Source organism: Hyperolius riggenbachi, chromosome 6 (genome assembly GCF_040937935.1).
Source record: "Hyperolius riggenbachi isolate aHypRig1 chromosome 6, aHypRig1.pri, whole genome shotgun sequence".
Taxonomy (NCBI): Eukaryota; Metazoa; Chordata; class Amphibia; order Anura; family Hyperoliidae; genus Hyperolius; species Hyperolius riggenbachi.
The window spans coordinates 216,479,244-216,500,734 of record NC_090651.1 but is presented as its reverse complement, the minus strand read 5'-3'; the positions used below and the strand labels follow the sequence as shown (position 1 = coordinate 216,500,734).

General features: G+C 44.2%; 1 protein-coding gene across 2 annotated transcripts in view; it reads right to left on the bottom strand.

Annotated features, from left to right (window-relative positions):
• The window catches only part of NTM (neurotrimin), a 1,373,850-nt gene that overhangs the window by 1,007,741 nt on the left and 344,618 nt on the right, over positions 1-21,491 (bottom strand). Inside the window, exon 1 of one of the 2 annotated variants that reach the window (XM_068240418.1) lies at positions 2,524-2,546. The exons of the other annotated variant lie outside the window; for it this stretch is intronic. The gene's annotated coding sequence lies outside the window, so the exon portion shown is untranslated. Of the gene's footprint in view, positions 1-2,523; positions 2,547-21,491 lie in introns of those variants that run through there. 2 annotated transcript variants of the gene reach the window in all.

Below are 21,491 nucleotides of genomic sequence, written 5' to 3'. Positions count from 1 at the left end.
ACTGACCCTGTCCTGTCTCAATGGCTGTCTGGGTCTGTGCTGCGCACATGCGCAGTAGCAAAAAGCACAGGCCCAGCTACATAGAGACAGGCACACGCAGGGACACAGTAGTTTTATTATAGAGGATTGCTACATTATTCCCTGGAGGCTAGAACAGGTATTATCATTGTTACATTAACCCCTAGAGGGTGGAACCTTGTTTATTATAGCTGCATTAATACCTGGAGGGCAGAACCTTGTTTAGTATAGTTATTCCCAGGAGGTTGGACATTTTTGGGGCATTGTTATGCTAGGTACACACCATACAATTTTCGGACAGATTTACCGACAGAACGATTATTTCCGACAAGTCCGATCTAATTTTCAATCGATTTTCCATTCACTTCTATGGAAAATCAATCGGAAAATTAATCGGAAATCAGATTGGAGCTGTTGGAAAAAATCGATCTGATAGTAAATCTGTCAGAAAATAGTATCGTGTGTACCTAGCATTACACTAAAGGTGGCCACTAGTGGTCCAATTTCTAGCGAAAAATTGTTTGAGCGATCAGAAATTCTGATGGAACGAAAAATCGTTCACTACACCATCAACGAACTTTGCTTCCTATCTATCACGACCAACAAGAAAATCCAAATTTTGATTAGACGAAATTTCAATTGGACGATTGTTTTTATAATCGTTCGTTATCGATTGTGCCCATCAACGGACATTATTTTCAACCAATCCGATCAGAATTTCTGATCGCTCAAACGATTTTTCTCTAGAAATTTTACCGTTAGTGGCCACCTTTACTTTTTTTGGGTGTTACCTTCTATAGAATAGTTATGGAACCTTTTTAGGATTGTGGATTGTTATGGCCTTGTTTACAACATTGTTACCTGGAAATTACGACTTTATTGATCAATGCCCCACTATTTTTTGGAGGGTGGTTTTATGTCTAGCACTGTTTCAAAAGGTTGGGACTTTCTTTAGCTTTGTCACTTTTTCTGGAAGTTACGGCCTTGTTTCGTTTTGCTTCATCACTTTCTGGCGGTTGGGCTGGGATTTGTTGAGCATCTTTATATTATTTCTTAGTGGCTGAGACCTAGTTTACCATAGAGTCCATGAAATTTGAGACATTATTTAGCACTGACAAATTATTATCTGGAGACTGAAGCCTTGTTAAGTATTTTCTTGATTCCCTGGAGGTTGGAACCTTTTTTTTTAGCATAACTTTATTCTTATCTGGGAGGAGGACCTTGTTCAGCATGGCTATGTTTCTCCTTGGGTCAGGACCTTGTTTAGCGTATTTGCATTACTTCCTGGGGGGGGATCTTGTTTAGCATAATTAAATGATTCCCTTTGAAGTTGGTACTCCGTTTCCATAAAACCTCAACACCAAGAGCAATATTTAGTATAACAGCATATTTAAACCAGATGGAACAATTAATAACGATAATTAGGGATGACGATGGCAAGGTTAATTGGTTAATCACGCTATAATTAGGAATATGGAGATGTAGTTGCCTTTCGGCATTTAGAACTGTGCAGTTAAATGTGGGTGGTGCCATCATAAAGCATGGAGTAATATTAGAATCTGCAGGTGAAGAAGATTGACGATCCTGCTACAACTGCTGGCACCTGTTCCACATACCCACAGCTCCTTCCACACAGTCAGAGCTTTTTTAGTGCCCTTTCATAAAAGAACACTTTTCAGAGCGGAATTGTCCCCCCCCCCCCCCTCCCCGGTAAATGCAGAATGTTGGAAGCTGTGCCCACCTCATACAAGCAGCAGTGGCTGACCATGTACAAAGAAAGATGGAATCCAGTTTGTGATTGGCTTATTGGGATTACTGCCCTCATTATGTCACTTGCTCCTCTTACAAGATGTTCAAAAATTGCTAAAGACATTCATGCCAGAACAGACTGCACGTAAAGCAGCGTGTGACAATTGCTGTGCGGTAGACTTGTACTGCTTCTCTAATTAAAGGCTGAATGCAGCTTTTCTGGCCAGATAGAAACATTTACACAGTCTACACGGAGAGTTTTTATAATGTCTGGAAAACCAGTTACCAGAATACCACGTACAATATAACTGTTTTTTAGGCCTTTGCAAGCAGCAAATGTTCCTTTTTGTCTTTCTCTGCCTGAAAGAGTTAAACATCAGGTATGTAAGTGACAGTTTCTGTCCAGGTCAGGATCGGGTCGGATTGGGTCAGACTAAAGTGTGACACTCAATGATAAGTAATTACAGCCATAAAACACGGTCCTGTCAGTAAATGGCTTCTGAGAGCAGGAAAGAGTGTCACCTCTGCCCTCTGTACCTGATTATATAAGTTTAAAAGCCATTTTTTCTTGTAGTTTTTTTAGAAAATCGATTCCAAAAAAGTTAAATTTGAAAAAAAAATGTTTTGACCTGTTCCCATGGAAACAGAATCCATGCCGTTCGTATCAGCGGGTCGTTCATAAGTCGGGGACTACCTGTATACACAAAGCTTTGCATACAACATACATGTATGTAATATAGAAACACATACACTTACCTGGATACCTTGTCAGATTAGCAAGAATTTTCCTTCAATCAGCATTGTACAGGTCACTCTATGATAGCCACAAGCCCTAACAATATATGACAACCACAGAAGAAGGGATGGACACAGCACTTACCTAGAACCATAGAAAAAAACAGGAATTATTGCAGAGGAAAGACAAAACCTGTCTGCACATAAGAAATCTGAATATTTCATTTTACTATTTTTATTACTAATGGCAGAATTTTTTGATTGGTCACTGTAAGTAATTTCTCTTTATCCACATCACAGTATTTTATATTTAACATCTAATTATGACATTAATATTGAAGTGAAAGTAAAAGAGCATTGAAAAGTTACCAAGTTTACTGACTGATATTATTTTGTTGCAGGAAGTCCCTGACCTGACGCACTGATTACCAATATATGAACAACCCGCCATTATGAACGACACACCCAGTCTGAGGAAGGACAGAGACTGAGGTGAGCTTCCAGGAGCAGCATGGGATATCGTTAGAGGTGAGAGGGGGCTCTGATGGCAAACGGAAGGGGAGTCAGTGGCTGCAGGACGGGGCATATGATGACAGGAGGTGGCACAGAGCAGGACAAGATGACAGGAGGAGGCACAGAGATGCCACAGGATGGCAGGAGGAGGCACTGTGGTGATGCAGAATAACAAGAGGGGCACAGGATGAAAGAAGGAGGCACAGGGAGACAAAAGGAGGCACAGAGGGGGTACAGAGGAACAGAGGACCACAGAAGTAGGCGCAGAGGGGCCACAAGATGACAGGAGGCATGGAGGGGCCACAGGATGATAGGGGCAGGCAAAAGGGGACTGGAGAAGGCACAAGATGACAGGAGGGGCTACAGTATTCCAACTTACAGGAGGGGCATAGTATTCCAACTTACATACACGTTTGACTTGAGAACACATCTTTAGTCGTTTGTTAACCAGGGATGACTCTCACAGTTTAATTATTTATTTAAAGCGGCTTAAAACCCTAACATAATTATTCATTATGGAGTGACGGCAAGACATTCTTTGACTCTCTGTCTGTGTTGAGCCGCTTCTCCACAGTCAGAGAATGTGTCACATTCCTCACTTGATACATTTAAGTAAACACAAGATAACATTATCTAAAGTTTGGATGCGTCCACATCTCACTACACTGAACTTTCAAGCTCTGTGTGTAACCTTTTCGAATGCTGGTCTAGTAAAAAAAATGCTGGTTGCATTTAATATGCTGTAAATAATGTTTTAGAGCAAAGATGAAATGCTGGGCTATATTCCGCTTTAAAACACAGTTTTACAGACTTATTCAGGATCCAGGCACAACATGTGTACACACACAAAAAAAGCATTGCTTACCTGTTTGGGGGGGTTGCTCCCTAGTCCCCTGTCTGTATGCCGGTTGTCAACTACTCAATCCAAAGCCACAGCCACCGCAGTGGTGTAGTTCTTAAATGTGAGTAAAATTTCTGGCCTTACATTGAAGAACTACATTTCCCAGCATGTATTATGGCAGTCTCTCACACCGCAGGTGCTTCAATCTGCAGCAGCTGTGGCTCTGGATTGGAAAGATATCAACGCGCATACAGACATCCTCAGAAAACTACAGGGAATAGGGAGCAGCCTACGAAAGTTAGAAATGCTTCCCATCCCCCAAACGACCCACACCATTTATGGACCATCTCATCCTCATCTCCTGACCAGGGTGCACTTGCCTGCCCACTTAGGTCCCTTTTACACTTAATGCATTGGTATGCATTAGTGTGCGTTAGTACGGGTTGGTATGGGTTTTTTCTATAGTAGTGCATTGTGAAAAAGCTTTCAGTTAAAATGCATATAGTGAGAACTGTCCCATAGCAAAACACGGACATTACTTTGAAAATCTGTTTTCTTTCGGTTATAACTAAGAGCAACTGATTAAAGGAAACCTGAAGGCCTCTTGCACACTGCAAGCAATTCAGATTCAGATTCCGCTTTTTAATCTGTTTTTACTTCCGATTCAGATTCAGATTTGCAGTTTGCTCCTTGCACACTGCAAATCTGAATCTGATTCGGAGGAAAAAACTGATTAAAAAGCGGAATCTGAATCTGAATCGCTTGCAGTGTGCAAGAAGCCGAACAGAGTATTTTATTTTAAATAAACACATGATGTAGCTGCAAATGAATATTACATACTTACCTCCTGGAAGGAGGGGTGACAGGGATAGCGGCGGGGAGGGGGGAAAGATCCCCCCTCCCTCACCTGGGTCCCCTCCTTCCGCCTCTCTTCCCTTCCAAATGACAGCGGGGGCAGCGGGCAACTTAGAGTAAGGGCGGGCGGGCAGAGACTACTCACTTTACTTTTGCGTTCCAGCAGCTGGAACGCTGGGTCGCCGTCACGTGCCTCTTCTGCGCCTCCAATGCTGTGACACGCATTGGAGGCGCAGAGGCACGTGACGGCGACGGAGCGCTCCAGCTGCTGGAATGCAGACGTAAAGTGAGTAGTCTCTGCCCGCCCGCCCTTACTCTAAGTTGCCCGCTGCCCCCGCTGTCATTTGGAGGGGAAGAGAGGCGGAAGGAGGGGACCCAGGTGAGGGAGGGGGGGATCCTTCCCCCCTCCCTGCCGCTGCCCCCATTGCCCCTCCTTCTAGCGCTGCTTCCCCCCTCCTGGAGCAGCTATACTGGGGGCAACTAAACTAGCTATACTGGGGGCAACTAAACTAGCTATACTGGGGGCATCTATACTAGCTATACTGGGGGCATCTATACTAGCTATAATGGGGGCATCTATACTAGCTATACTGGGGGCATCTATACTAGCTATACTGGGGGCATCTATACTAGCTATACTGGGGGCATCTATACTAGCTATACTGGGGGCAACTATACTAGCTATACTGGGGGCAACTAAACTAGCTATACTGGGGGCAACTAAACTAGCTATACTGGGGGCATCTATACTAGCTATACTGGGGGCATCTATACTAGCTATACTGGGGGCAACTATACTAGCTATACTGGGGGCAACTAAACTAGCTATACTGGGGGCAACTAAACTAGCTATACTGGGGGCAACTAAACTAGCTATACTGGGGACATCTATACTAGCTATACTGGGGCAACTATACTAGCTATACTGGGGGCAGCTATACGGGGGGCAACTATACTAGCTATACTGGGGGCATCTATACTAGCTATACTGGGGCAACTATACTAGCTATACTGGGGGCATCTATACTAGCTATACTGGGGGCAACTAAACTAGCTATACTGGGGGCATCTATACTAGCTATACTGGGGCAACTATACTAGCTATACTGGGGGCAACTATACTAACTATACTGGGGCAACTATACTGCGGGCAACTATACTAGCTATACTGGGGCAACTATACTAGCTATACTGGGGGCAGCTATACTAGCTATACTGGGGCAACTATACTGGCTATACTGGAGGCAGCTATACTGGGGGCAACTATACTAGCTATACTGGGGGCAGCTATACTAGCTATACTGGGGGCAACTATACTGGGGCAGCTCTGGGGGCAACTATACTATCTATACTGGGGGCAGCTATACTGGGGGCAACTATACTAGCTATACTGGGGACAACTATACTGGGGGCAACTATACTAGCTATACTGGGGCAACTATACTGGGGGCAACTATACTAGCTATACTGGGGGCAACTAAACTAGCTATACTGGGGGCAACTATACTAGCTTCACTGGGGCAGCTATACTGGGGGCAACTGTACTAGCTATACTGGGGGCAACTGTACTAGCTATACTGGGGGCATCTATACTAGCTATACTGTGGGCAGCTATACTAGCTATACTGGGGGCAACTATACTAGCTATACTGGGGGCAACTAAACTAGCTATACTGGGGGCATCTATACTAGCTATACTGGGGGCATCTATACTAGCTATACTGGGGGCAACTATACTAGCTATACTGGGGGCAACTAAACTAGCTATACTGGGGGCAACTAAACTAGCTATACTGGGGGCATCTATACTAGCTATACTGGGGCAACTATACTAGCTATACTGGGGGCAGCTATACGGGGGGCAACTATACTAGCTATACTGGGGGCATCTATACTAGCTATACTGGGGCAACTATACTAGCTATACTGGGGGCATCTATACTAGCTATACTGGGGGCAACTAAACTAGCTATACTACGGGCATCTATACTAGCTATACTGGGGCAACTATACTAGCTATACTGGGGGCAACTATACTAACTATACTGGGGCAACTATACTGCGGGCAACTATACTAGCTATACTGGGGCAACTATACTAGCTATACTGGGGCAGCTCTGGGGGCAACTATACTATCTATACTGGGGGCAGCTATACTAGCTATACTGGGGCAACTATACTGGCTATACTGGAGGCAGCTATACTGGGGGCAACTATACTAGCTATACTGGGGGCAGCTATACTAGCTATACTGGGGGCAACTATACTGGGGCAGCTCTGGGGGCAACTATACTATCTATACTGGGGGCAGCTATACTGGGGGCAACTATACTAGCTATACTGGGGACAACTATACTGGGGGCAACTATACTAGCTATACTGGGGCAACTATACTGGGGGCAACTATACTAGCTATACTGGGGGCAACTAAACTAGCTATACTGGGGGCAACTATACTAGCTTCACTGGGGCAGCTATACTGGGGGCAACTGTACTAGCTATACTGGGGGCAACTGTACTAGCTATACTGGGGGCAACTATACTAGCTATACTGGGGGCAACTATACTAGCTAATACTTTAAATTACAGTTAGCTCCGCCCTCATCTGGTCATGACCACGCCCAATTGTTTGCCGGTTGTGGCCACGCCCATTTTTTTAAGGGGAGGGGGTGTCTTTTAATACCCAGCACCGGGTGCCAAATGCCCTAGGTACGCCACTGCAGTGGACAAATGGGAAGCAGGGGAGGAGAAAGAGATTGATGAGTATACTACACAGGAGGTACTGTAAGTATGACGTGTTTGTGTGTATTCTTACTTTTCATTTTCAGTTTAGGTTCATTCTCTCACTATGGGTTCCATCATATTAAAATAATGTGAGCTGAGCACTACTGTACAGTGCTTACACGGATGGTTGTATGTTGTTTACCACTGGCTGCGGTAGTCAAATGAATGTGCAGCCCTGGTACCGTTGTTTGCCGTCATTTGCGCAAATGCTGCATTCCGATTCCGATCCTCATTTTCCCTGTGTGCTGCGACCCAGGAAGCAATAGGTTGCTTCCAGGGTCATTTAGAGCTGCAACACCCTCCACCCCCCACGTATGGTCCAGTAAGGTAAAACTGATAGAAAACGAATGCAGAACAAATAACTGACAGGACAGGACAGTTCTGGACTGGACCAGAAATGTGCAGATTCATGTGTGAACCAGGCCTTATGGTGGCCACTAATGATCCAATCTTTTCCATGCAATCTTACCAAATGTATGTAATGCAAGGGAACTCCTTAAATTATCCATTCAATATATTCACTCAATTTACCCTAATGCTGGGAATGCGTTTCTGCCACTCGATGTTCCGCTCGATCGTGTTTGCTGCTCAATTCTACAGTCAATTCTCTTATCATCCGCTCGTTTTTCTTATGTTTTTCCATTCACTTCTATCAGAAATCGAGCGGCGAAGTGATCGAACGGGAGATCGGACATGTTTGAAATTATCTATAAAGCTATCTATCTGTGGCAGAAACAAACCGTGTGTTCCCAGCATAATACTATGTAGATTTGGTAAAATTTAATGAAAAAGATTGGATCATTAGTGGCCCCCTTTAGGGTCCTTTTACACTGTGTCAGTTGCTGCCAGTTGTAACTGAAAGGACAACTGATGTGCACGGTAATGTCAGTGTTTTCCTATGGCCTCTTTCACACTATACACTGAATAACTAAAACTTTTTACAATGCACTGCTATGAAGAAAAAGAATGCATTGAAATGCAATGCAAAGCATAGCAATGCATTAAAACGCATTAAGGCCTCTTGCACACTGCATGCATTTCCAATTCCGCTTTTTAATCAGTTTTTACCTCTGATTCCGATTCAGATTTTTAATCTTTACTGCATGCTGCGTTTTTTGATCCATTTTTCTGTTGAATGTATTCAGGGAAAATCGGAAACGGAATCGGAATTAGAATCAGAAAACGGATTAGCAGTGTGCAGGGAGCCTTAGTGTTACCCTTACCCTAAAAAAAATTCGCCTCAGTTTATTTTAAATATTTAAAACCACATTCAATTGTAAACAACTATTATAATTATTTAGTATTTATATATCGCCAACATCTTCTGCAGCGCTTTACAGAGTATATACTGTATATAGTCTTCTTACAGAGTATATATAGTCCCTCAGAGGAGCTCACAATCGTATCCCTACCATGGCCATATGTCCATTGTAGTCTAGGACCAATTTAGGGGTAAGCCAATTAATTTATATGTATGTTTTGGGGGTGTGGAAGGAAACCGGAGTTCCCAGAAGAAATCCATGCAGACACGTGCATACAAGAGTGCTACCCACTAAGCCACTTTGCTGCCTTATTAAATTGTTAATAACTAATGAATAAAATAACTACCAACACATTACATCACACTGGCAACCTTTTTCTCATACACACAAATCGGAAAAGAGTCAGCTACATAAAAATATACAGTATAATGTGGAGGGGGAGGGAAAATACTTTCAGCAGAAACACAGGTGATGAAAAAAAAGAGGACAATAAGGCGAAACAGGTGTCTTCTCACAAAAGTAAAGGTTTTTTTTAAATGTGAAACTTTATTTGTAGCACACGTTAAACCCTGTGATGCTGCTCTCTCTTGCTCTGCTCAGGGTCACTCAGGCCAGTTCTTGCTGGGGCAGCCAGGCTTTTGTACCGCACATGCATCGTTGAGAAGAAAGGTGTCTGGATTTAGAGAGGACAGATGAAGGATATTGTACCGGATGAAAATAATCACTGCTATCAAAGGGTCCCTTTCCCATTTCTGCTGCAAACTTTTTAATCACGCAGCTCTTTATATTTTCTGTTCTCGAGGATCTCAGGGGGCAATTATTCCTTGAACCACTTCACAGACAACCCCGCCGCGCATCAATCTATTGAGGGGCCGACTTGAGAGAGACGCGCAGAGCGTTGCAGGTAGAGCACACATGCAGACTATCCTTCTCTAGCCACAGCTGCTGCTGCAGAAAATTAAAGAGAAAACAGATAACCGGCTCTGGAGAAAATGTCTTTAGCTGTGAAAGCGCTCAGCAGAGACGTGGCGCACACCTACGCAGCGACTCCAGGCTGGATAATCAGACCATCAGAGTTGGTTTCACTACATTCTATTACAGAGTCAATGAAGTGAGCCAACGCTGAGCCCTCAGTACAGCAACGCCGCCCTGCTTCCGCCATTACTCCTCATTTATGGCTAATGGTTGCTGACTTTTACACATGAAATCTCTCACGAAGGACACAGATAACAATCCGCACTGTGATGGGGGAGGGAATGCTGCGGGGAGCTTGCAGACAGGGAACCCCACGATGTCACTTTCTTCATGAAATCAGCACATTATTAGCATGGATGCTATGGCAGGCACTGATAGCATGGGTTCACCCATATCGTTTGCGCTGAAACTACCGAGTTCCATCTAAAATAAATATGTTCTGCCAGCCACACAGATGGGAGTTTCAGATGGCTGCTCAGTGAACATTTCACTATATGACCTCTTTTACCTGACTGTGTACTCTCACCCCATTCACACTATGGTATTGGTGCACGAAAGTGCAGTAATATTGCGTCAATATTACCGTTACTACCGGCAGCATTGTACTGCAAGTTACGCTATTACCCACGAATACTATTATATTATTAACACGTGTTACCATAGCAAGGCTTGCGCTACTCAAGTACTGCGGGTTGGTCACGCTTATAGGGTAACATCGTAACTTGTGGTAAAATGCTGCCGGTAGTAATGGTAATATTGCCGTGCACTATCCGCACACAGCAATATTACTGCACTTTTGTGCATTGGTTAATGAACTGTAGGGATTGTAGGTTTATTCTTAACCTGAATGTGCTCTTAAAGTGTACCTGAGATGGGATGACATTAAAAAAAAAGTACACATACCTGGGGCTTCCTCCAGCCCCCTCACACCTGATTGCTCCCTCGTCATCCAAAATCGCCTCCTCATTCGCCCGCAACTGGCCACCAAAAATCATCCAGTTGGGGCCAATCGGCGCATTAGCAGTTCGGCCAGGTTCACCCCCCCCTCCCATCTTGCACCTGTCGCTGGAAGCTTTTTGCGGGCACAGAATGCTCCTGGCAATGTGAAGGTGGCGGGAGCGCGTGTGCGGCCAGGCTGCGCATGCGCAGTTGGCCCTGGACTGCAGGATTTTACTGGGCCAATTGCGGGTGAACGGTGAGTCGGGGGAGGACGGCATGGGAGTGATCAGCCTGGAGGGGGCTGGAGGAAGCACCAGGTATGTATATTCTGTTGTTTTAGCCGCATCGCAGGTTCTCTTTAAGTCAAAAGACTGTTCCATCTCTGTCCTCTGTACATCCTCTATGCCCCCTGTGTCTCCAGTTTTCCCCTCTGTGTCATGTCTGTTCCCCCATGCCTTCAGTGTCCCCTTCTGTGCCACCTCCACTCACCCCACTGTGTTACCTCTGTCCCCTTGTGCCCTCAGTGTTCCACGGAAAAAATGTTTGTAACCACTGCCTGGGTCATATCAGAACAGACAAGAGAAGCTGAAAAGTTAGTACATTAGCAGTGGGGTGCAACAACCACAGTGCAGACTTTTTAATAGATCCTGCATGTGACCAGTTACATTGGGGTGTGGGCACAATGTACAGTAGGGCTTACTGGGGGCTACATAAACTATGTAATGCACGTAATATAAATAGTGTAACTCGCGCTGTACAAACATGTTGTAGTTTAGCCAGCATGAAACAACCAGTAACATACATTATACAAGCACATACACATTATAATGTGAGTTTTGTTTTATAAATAATGCATGTTATGTATTATGCATAACATCAGTTATACTTTGTGCGCTTTGTACATACAGCTTACTGTGCCTAATTTCATACTCTGCAGGCAGAGCTGCACTTCCTTATGACATCTGACATGTCACACATATAATATTAGCACAGGAATATCCCCCCCCCCCCCCCCCCCCAACAGCTGTTTCATTATCCATTCCCATCTTTGTCAGTGACATGATATGAGATAATCCTGGTTTATTCACACCTTCCCTAGTCACACCCTCTCACCCCTGCCACAATACCAACATAACTGTGTCCAGCTACAGCCTAATAATGGAATCAAGTCTACCCCTGGAAAGGATGCAAAAGGCGCAGGAAGGCCACATTAACCATCAGCTACAAGTGAAAAAAAAACAGCTCTAACAGAGTACCGGTATAACCTGCAGAAAGGTTTGTGTGCATATGTGGTAGGGAAGGATGCAGGTGAATCTGAGTAGGAAAGCACAGATAGTATAACCTGCTTTTAGCATCTTTAGGCTTCTTTCAGATGAACAGCTGACAGCAGAACACTGAGGATTCTTTTACGATAGTGTGATGTGGCAAAATGGCTGCTGCACTGCATCGCACCATTACACACACTTTAGTTTATGCGTCAGACTACGTTGATAGAGAAATTGGAAGCAACCTGCCTTCAAAAAGTCGCACCCCTTAGTCACCTGTATACTGCTGGTCAGGACAATTGCTCTGTTAATGGGCACCTTAAGTAAATACATATTAAAGCAGCACACTAGGAATACAAGGAGTACAATACGGCTAGTTAAGGGACAATGGGGTGTATGCAAATAATGTGAGGAGCACGAGTTGTGCGCGCGGTAGTGCTGGTAACTTATGTGTGCTCCATTCACATGATGGCCAATCCACTCATCCCGCCCTGAGCCCCGTCGGGTCTAGTGGCTTTCTAGGACTAGATTCCTGCACTCTGATTGGACCAATAGGCTGCCTGTCAAGTGACAGGTGCTGGATATGGACAAGTGATGGGCAGCCTATTGGGCTGTAGAGATGGGAAGTCCGGATCTTTTCAATGATTCGAATCGGATCATTGAAAAGATCCGGATCTTTGAACCGAATCTTCAAAGCATTTTACTAGGGAAGCATTCTGGGGGTGAAATGACTAGCAGGACAGGACTTTCCCTGCAGTGGACAGAGAAGGGGAGGGGGGTGGACAGACAGAGAAGTGCAGGGAGTGGACAGAGAAGGGCAGGGAGTGGACAGAGAAGGGAGGAGGTGGACGAAGAGGGGTGAGCAGAGAGCAGAAATGTTTTTTTTGCACACATTACCCACATGTTGCAATCATATGCTTTAAATATATTTCACCTATATGTTCATCTGTATACTTTGAATGCAAACGTCTCACAGTGAAAGAAAGCATTCCCCAATGTGTCCTTTTCTCACCTCGAACACTCATCATAAATTTAGGGAGAAGTTAAGTGCAGCTGTTTAGAGCAGAGTGCAGAAGGCTCATATTGCACTGCAATCACAGTGCCTGCCCTGTCATTCTAGCCCATTTGTAGAGAATATCTTGGGGTACAGTCCTTTATATTGTGAAGGATCAAAACACAGTCCTTTTTCAGGGCAATCCACCTTACCCACCAACCCTTATTTGTAACTTTAGAAAAGGATATATAAACTGATGCAATCTCAAAAAGGCAGAAAAAAGTCTCTGAAAAAACTTTATTGACACATGTAGAAAAACATCAAAAACACACAATTCTTCAATATCACAGTTTGAATCAACAAACGGTTGTAGCTTTGCGGGTATTTAACCTAACTGCCTTGAAGTTAAATACCCGCAAAGCTACAACCGTTTGTTGATTCAAATCAATTTAATGTGCTTTCAAGACCTATCACTGTGATATTGAAGAATTGTGTGCTTTTGATGTTTTTCTACATGTGTCAATAAAGTTTTTTCAGAGACTTTTTTCTGCCTTTTTGAGATCAGTTTATATAGTCCTTTTCTAAAGTTACAAATAACTGTCATTCTAGCCCAGCACGCTGTCTGCAAAGTTACTGAGCTGTGCTTCTGAGCCAAAAGTTTCTCATTTGTTCACTGTGCACAACTACGGCACAGACAGCCTAAAATGAGCAGCACATTATAGCCAGTATGTGTGCTCTACACATATCTGGCAGTGGCACCCATGTCCCCTCTCTCAGGTACCTGTCCCTGCAAGGCTGCCTCCCTTCCAACTGAGCGATCCATCTCTGCTCTGCTTCCAGGACCCCCTGCCCGCTGAGAGGGGGGGGGGGGGTGCCGCTCCTGGCTCCACCCCCTTTGTGAACCGAATCGTTCATTTTGATGATCCGGATGATTTGACTCACAAAAAAGATCCGGATCAAAGATCCAAATCGTTCATGATTCGGACAACACTATTGGGCTGGGGATCACGTCCTATGAAGCCACTGGATCCAACGGGGCTCAGGGTGGGATGAGTAGAGCTATGTGAGTGGAGTATGCGTAAGTTACCAGCACGCCCTACGCTATACTACCGCGTGTAGCGTGCGCAGAACTCGCTCTCCTCACATTAAGCTGCACTGCTTTAGGAGCGCAGCTTAATGAATCAACCCCAGTGTCAGCAGAAATGCTGCAATTCTAAGCACTGCTTCACTGCAAGCTCTGCAGCTGTATGTAATCTATTGCTTTTCCTATTTCCAAATACATATATATCCTCTAACTTTTTTCATCATTCAACAACTGGATTTATGTGCAAGGGTTTGGTGATAGGAACAAATTGGGCCCCCTGCCTACTGCTCTTAGACCACAGGGCTATGTCTGCTATAGCTTATTGCTATTCCGTAAATCATGGGTTAGACATCAGTGCCCTGGGCCCCCTAGCAAGAGTATAGAGGGCCCTTCACACAACCCCGAGGCCCTCACCTAGTGGTGACCAGTCTATTGCTGCCTCCTCCCCCCCTTCATCCCATGCAGTATAGCACAGGGAGCGCTGTTATATTTATCAAGTACAGTACACTTGGACTCTGGTCTCCTCTTCTTGCTGGGAGCCCAGCCCTCTATGCTGACATTCTCTGGCTCCTGATCCCATCATGCATCGGGAGCTGGAGGATGTCAGCATAAATCGCAGGGGTCCCAGCAAGAAGAGGAGACCAGAGACAGTGTAGACTTGGTAAATGTAACCGTTCTCCCTGCACTACTCCCCACTAGAGGAAGAGGGAGCATGAGCGCACAAGAGGAGGTGGGAGGAGCAGGGGGCCCCTATAGTCCCAGGGCGCCCCGCTATCATGTGGGTTGCAGGGGCTATTGTCATACCACTGCCCTAAACACACTGACAAACCAAGAACAAAGAGTGAATGAAAAACAGAATGCATATAATCAGAGCCGGGACAAGATCCTCCAGCACCCAAGGCTGAGACACCAAAGTGTGCCCCTCCATCCCTCTCACCCCAACCATCACACACTTTTTGCTATTAGACTGAGGCTCCCCAAGGCCCCCAAAACCTTAATCTCTAGTTATCTGGCTTGCAGTCACTGCCATGTATCCCCTTTTTTATTTCTCTTTGCTTAAAACACAATAATGAATGATAGCTTAGTGAGCTGTGCGCCCCCTCCTACACTGCGCCCTGAGGCTGGAGCCTCTCTGGCCTCTGCCTTGGCCCGGCCTTGCATATAATAGAGAGAGTAGAGAGAGCAGATGAGAGAGAGAGCAAAGGAGAGGAAGAGAAAGAGAGAGAGAGTGCATTAAGGAGAGAGACAGAGAGAAGAGGCAGGGTGATGGAGGAGGGGAAGGGGGTATAAGATAGGGAAGACTCATGAGAGAGGGAGGAGGAACTACGGGGTGGAGAGAAAAAAGTAAGGAAGGGTATTACAGGAGAAATAGAGAGCTCACATGAGAGAGACAGCGAGAGAGATGTGGGAGAGGGTTAGGCGAGCGCACATTTCCTCCCTCCGCCTGACTAATTAATCCTTCCACAAGCCTCGAGCTGTGTTTACTCCCCAATTAAAGGAAGTCACCTTATCACACGGAGCACCAGTGTATATGTAGATGGCGTGATATTTACCGCTGTGTGTTTTTTAATTAGATGCCGGCATGTTCTGGACAAGTCTCATAAGAGCTATTGATGATTTCTGCCGCGGGAGAACGGAAAGCGAACAAATAATAAAGAGTAAAAGTAAGAAAGAGAGGGAGGATGAGAAAACAACCCACAAAATTAGACAGAATAGCTGCCTGACCGAAGCAAAAGGAAGAGTTTACGGCCTGAACATTCTTTTTATGTTTTCCTTTCACACATCTACTCTGCATCAATTTTTATAGTTCATCTGAATTTTTTTAGTACATGTTTTAATAAAAGCCACTCCTGGTTTGTTATTTTGGAAACAAATGGATTATCTAATATTCGCACAGAAATGCATGGCCAACTAAACAAACACACACATGAAAGAATTAAAGGAGAAGTATACTTATGCAAATCAACCAAACCATGTTCCCTGATTAACACTGCAAGACTTTTTTTTCCAACACTATCCCTTCCTACTCCACCTAACCTACAAAGGTCCTCAACTCAGGCTTTACCACAACCAACCCCCCCAAGATCGGACTGCCTGTGTCCTCATTGAACTGACACTGAATGGAGGTGTCCAGACGCTTCCCCATTCCTAGGCCTTAGTTTCCCCCAATACGACAAAAAAAACAAGAAGAAGGCTGAGTGTCAGGCTATTAGAGTTGGGCCGAACCTCCGATTTTAGGTTCGCGAACCCTGTTCGCGAACTTCCGCGAAAGGTTCGGTTCGCGAAAAAGTTCGCGAACCGCAATAGACTTCAATGGGGAGGCGAACTTTGAAAGTTTTAAAAAATTCTATCAGCTGGAAAAATGATAGAAAACATGTTTCAAAAGGTCTAATACCTGGAGCCACACCTAATTGAGTGAAATACACATCACTGCTGGAGGACCTGCCCACCCTCCCTCCTCCAAGCAAGGTCCTTTATACCATTTGACTCAGTTGCCTACACTAATTAGTTATGGGACAGCTGCTACACACTCTGCTAGGAAGATTTTAATCTCCCTCCTCCCTCCTACCCTTCTACCTATTCCCTCCTACCGGAGGGAGGAGGGTCTCTTCTGCCAGGGAATTATACTATTTTAAAAACCAGTATACATCATACCATAGCTGGGAATCGAACCCAGATCTCACTGTGTGGTAGGCACGTCACCCTAAGCACTGTACCACTACAGTAGTAAGTGAAGCTAGCCTAAAATGTACAATTTATGCTCAATGCAATAGAACCATTAGGTTGCTTAAAGGAGAACTGTAGTGAGAGGTGTATGGAGGCTGCCATATTGATTTCCTTTTAAGCTATACCAGTTGCCTGGCAGCCCTGCTGATCTATTTGGCTGCAGTAGTGTGAATCACACCAGAAACAAGCATGCAGCTGCTAATCTTGTCAGATCTTACAAAAATGTCAAACACCAGATCTGCTGCATGCTTGCTCAGGGTCTAGGGCTAAAAGTATTGGAGGCAGAGGATCTGCAGGATAGCCAGGTAACTGGTATTGCTTAAAAAGAAATCAATATGGTAGCCTCCATATACCTTTCACTACAGTTCTCCTTTAAAGGGAACCTTAACTGAGAGTGATATGGCTGTTTCCTGTAAACAATACCAGTTGCCTGGCAGTCCAGCTGATCTTTGTGACTGCAATAGTGGCTGAATCACACCCTGAAACAAGCATGCAGCTAATCCAGTCTGACTTCAGTCAGAGCACCTGATCTGCATGCTTGTTCAGGGGCTGTGGCTAAAAGTATTAGAGACACAGGATCAGCAGGTGATTCAGGCAACTGGTATTATTTTAAAAGGAAAAATCCATATCCTTCTCCGTTTAGGTTCCCTTTAAGGATTTGTAGCATAAAATCCAACTCACATTGGCTGGGATTTGAACCTGGGTCTCACTGTGTGGTGGACAAGCACACTAACCACTGCACCATATGAAGCTGGCCTAAAATTTACCATTTATGCTCAATACAAGAGAAAAAGTAGACAAGACAAATAACATTTATATCACACTTTTCTCCTGGCGGACTCAAAGGAGGTGGGAGGAGGGAGGAGGGAGGCCAATTAAAATCTCCCTAGCAGAGTGTGTAGCAGCTGTCCCATAACTAATTAGTGTAGGCAGACAACCGAGTCAAATGGTATAGGACCTAGCTTGAAGGGAGGGTGGACGGGTTCTCTAGCACTGAGAGCAGTGTGTTTGACAAAAACATGTCTGCTGACAGTGATATGGAGAGTCAAAATTTTGCTCAATAGAGCATTATGGGGCGAATCGAACTTCCGCAAAAGTTCGCCTGATGCAGGCGAACGCGAACCCCCAAAGTTCGCCTGGAACCGTTCGCAGGCGAACCGTTCGGCCCAACTCTACAGGCTATCTGCACTCAATCCCAAATCCCCACAACACACCCCAGAAACCTCACCAAAGTGTCCTGCTTCCAGGTCATTCTTGCCCTGGCTAGGTCCCTCTGCAGTTAAAGGACCCCTACAGTGAACAAAATAAGCAGTTGAAATCTGACAGAACCAATGGGGTTTGGACTAGTCCATCTCCTCATAGGGGATTCTTAGGGTTTTCTTTGTTTTCAAAAGCATTTCCTGAATGGCATTTGTTAAGTCTAACTGCCAAATTAGCGTGCAAGTGAGTAGGCTGGCTATTTAGATCTAGCAACTGCCATTCAGGAAACGCTTTTGAAAAAAAAGAAAACCCAGGGAATCCCCTTGAGGAGATGGACTAGTCCAAAACCTGGTGGTTCTGTCAGATTTTAATTGCTTACTTTTTTTGCTGTAGTGATCCTTTAAGGATAAGTGTAGAGAGAGATTATTGACTATAAATGCCCCGTTCCCCCATTTAACCATTTCCTTACTAAGGGGTTTTTACCCTTCTGGGCCAGAGCAATTTTCACCTGTTAGCGCTCCTCCCATTAATTCACCAATAACTTAATAGCTACTTATCACAATTAAATGACCTATAGCGTGCCTTTTTTCGTCACCAATTAGGCTCTCTTTGGGTGGTACATTTTGCAAAGAATTATTTTATTCTAAATGCATTTTAATGGGATTCATAAGAAAAAAAATGGAAAAAAATCATTATTTCTCAATTTTCAGCCATCATAGTTTTTAAATAAAATGTTCTACTGTGGTTAAAACCCACACATTTTATTTGCCCATTTGTCCCGGTTATTGCATCGTTTAAAATATTCCCCTAGTGCAATGTATGGCGACAATATTTTATTTGGAAATAAAGGTGTTTTTTTTTGTTTTGCATCTATCACTAATTAAAAGCCCATAATTGCAAAAATAACAGTAATATACCCATAGGACTTACATATTAAAAAAGATAAATCCCTAAGGTAACTATTAATGTATTTTTTTGTCATTTTTTTATATGTAAATATTTTATTTGGGTAACTATGCGAGAGTGGGGGAGATAAAGGGTTAATTTTAATGGTATATGTGTTATTTTTATTAAATAAAAGGTATGTAGGTGTATTTTTACTATTTGGCCACAAGACGTCCCCACACATTTTCTTCCTGCCGCATACTTTTAGTACGCAAACAGGAAGTAATGTGTGGTTACTTAATTTGTTACAATGACCGCAGGCATCTCATTGATGCCAGCGATCATTGACACAGACAGTTAAATCGGTGGGAACTGTGAACTGTGTTCCAATTCACTGATCTGTGGACTAATGGGCGGCAACGAGAACGCGCATGGGCGGGAGCGTGCAGCAATCATGTGGTAGCGTCTGTTCAGAAGACAGAAGAAAGCCTGCCAGAAGCTCTAGCTTGACATTTTCACTGGGGATTCAAGGGGACCCAGTGATTTCCAGGTAAAGTTTTAAAGGATGGAGAAAAATAAAGTGTAATTAACATTTGAGCTTTAAAATAGATTGGTTAGTCCTAGTATCCCTAAATTGCTGTCCCCATTCCTCTTGCTTCTGTGGGGGGCATTCCCTGTTTGTCTGCCAGGTAGTGTTCTCCCTCAATATGTCACAATGATATAATTGTACACAACATATCATATAAGGCAACATCTCTGCACTTCTGTCCCGCTCTCTGCGCCAATTGAAGGATGGGCTAGGACATCACATCGCTGGAGTTGGCAGGCCACAGTGGCCGAGTAGAAGAGGAGGACAATAAGTAGACATTTACTGAAGAAAGATCAATTTGGGCAGATAAGTCTGCACCGCAAAGTATAAACATTGACCCTTCAGTGCCAGACACACTAATAAGGGCCTATAAGTGCTTAGTAATAAAGCACTTGGCGTAGCAATAGGGTATGCAAACTGGACTGCACTAAGGCCCCTGGACCAGAGGGACCACTGGCCCTCCTTCAACCACTTTATTAGCTTTTTATTAGTGCTAAGCTGGTAATGAACACCTCTATACTGTATGTGCTTTGATTAGTTGTAATCATTAATAGACTGTTCTCCTACCCAGCCTCTTCCCAACCTCTCTGACTCTGCAGCTATCCTTGGCAGGTGTTGGTGCTCCATAGTTATGTATAGAGTGCTTCAGGGGGTCCAATATAAAACTCCCACTGGGTCCTAGAGCTCCCAAGCTGTGCTTCTGACTTACAGCAAGGTTCACTTTAAAGGATACCCGAAGTGACATGTGCCATGATGAGATAGACATGTGTATGTACAGTGCCTAGCACCAGAGCCGGGACAAGGTCCCCCAGCACCCAAGGCTGAGACACCAAAGTGCTCCCCTCCATCCCTGCCACCCCAGCCGTCATACACTGATTGCTATTACACTAAGAGGGCCACAGGGCCCACAACCTCTCCAACACCTTAATATCTAGTTATCTGGCTTGCAGTCACTGCTATGTATCCCCTTTTCTTATTTCTTTCTGCTTCATACACAATTAGGAATGACAGCTGAATGAATTGTGCGCCCCCTCCTACACTGCGCCCTGAGGCTGGAGCCTCTCCAGCCTCTGCCTTGGCCCGGCCCTGCCTAGCACACAAATAACTATGCTGAGTTGACTGTAGTCACTTCCTGTCTGAGTCAGGACTGAGTCAGTCACTTACATACCTGATATTTAACTCAGGCAGAGAAAGAAAAAAAGGAACACAGCATAGTTATTTGTGTGCTAGGCACTGTACATACACATGTCTATCTCATCATGTCACATGTCACTTCGGGTATCCTTTAAAGGACCACTATCACGAAAATCGCCCAATTTAAAATACATGTTAACACATACAAATAAGAAGTATGTTTCTTCCAGAATAAAATAAGCCATAACTTACTTTTCTCCTATGTTGCTGTCACAACTACTGTACGTGACAGCAACATAGGAGAAAAGTAATTTATAGCTCATTTTACTCTGGAAGAAAAATACTTATTTTTAAGTGTTTTCATGTATTTAACATTTTACAATTTTTCACGATAGTGGTCCTTTAAGAGATCCAAGGACATCCCGGCTCCCTATTAAGTTGCATGTGTTTCTGCTGTACTCCAAACACTGAGGTGCTGTCAGCTGGTCTGTTACCTTTTCTATGTCTCTCCCTGCTCCCTCCAAAGCCCTTACTTTTTCCTACTGCAGAATCTGGACCAGTCCAGTGTAAGCAGTGTGAAGCACACTAAGAACCAATATAAGGATGTGCTCAGGCTCATCTATCAGCACAGCAGGTAACGAGTCAGTCCAATAGAAAAAAAGAGCTGACTCCATCTAAAATGAAAATGTCCTTTCATTCTCATTCGTCATAGATGGAAAATATATAACAGTGACATTCTGGACCATACACAGCTACTTTTTTAAGTTCATTCCGTTAACAACTGCTCAGAATAAAATCCTAATTGTTAATACCACACCATGCACCATAAATAAACCAAAAACTAGTGTCAAAACATACTGCCCTGTATGGAGAACTACAACAAAAGAGCACAAAACCCATAAATAATAGTAACACTTGTATTGTAGCACGGCAGTAAAAAAG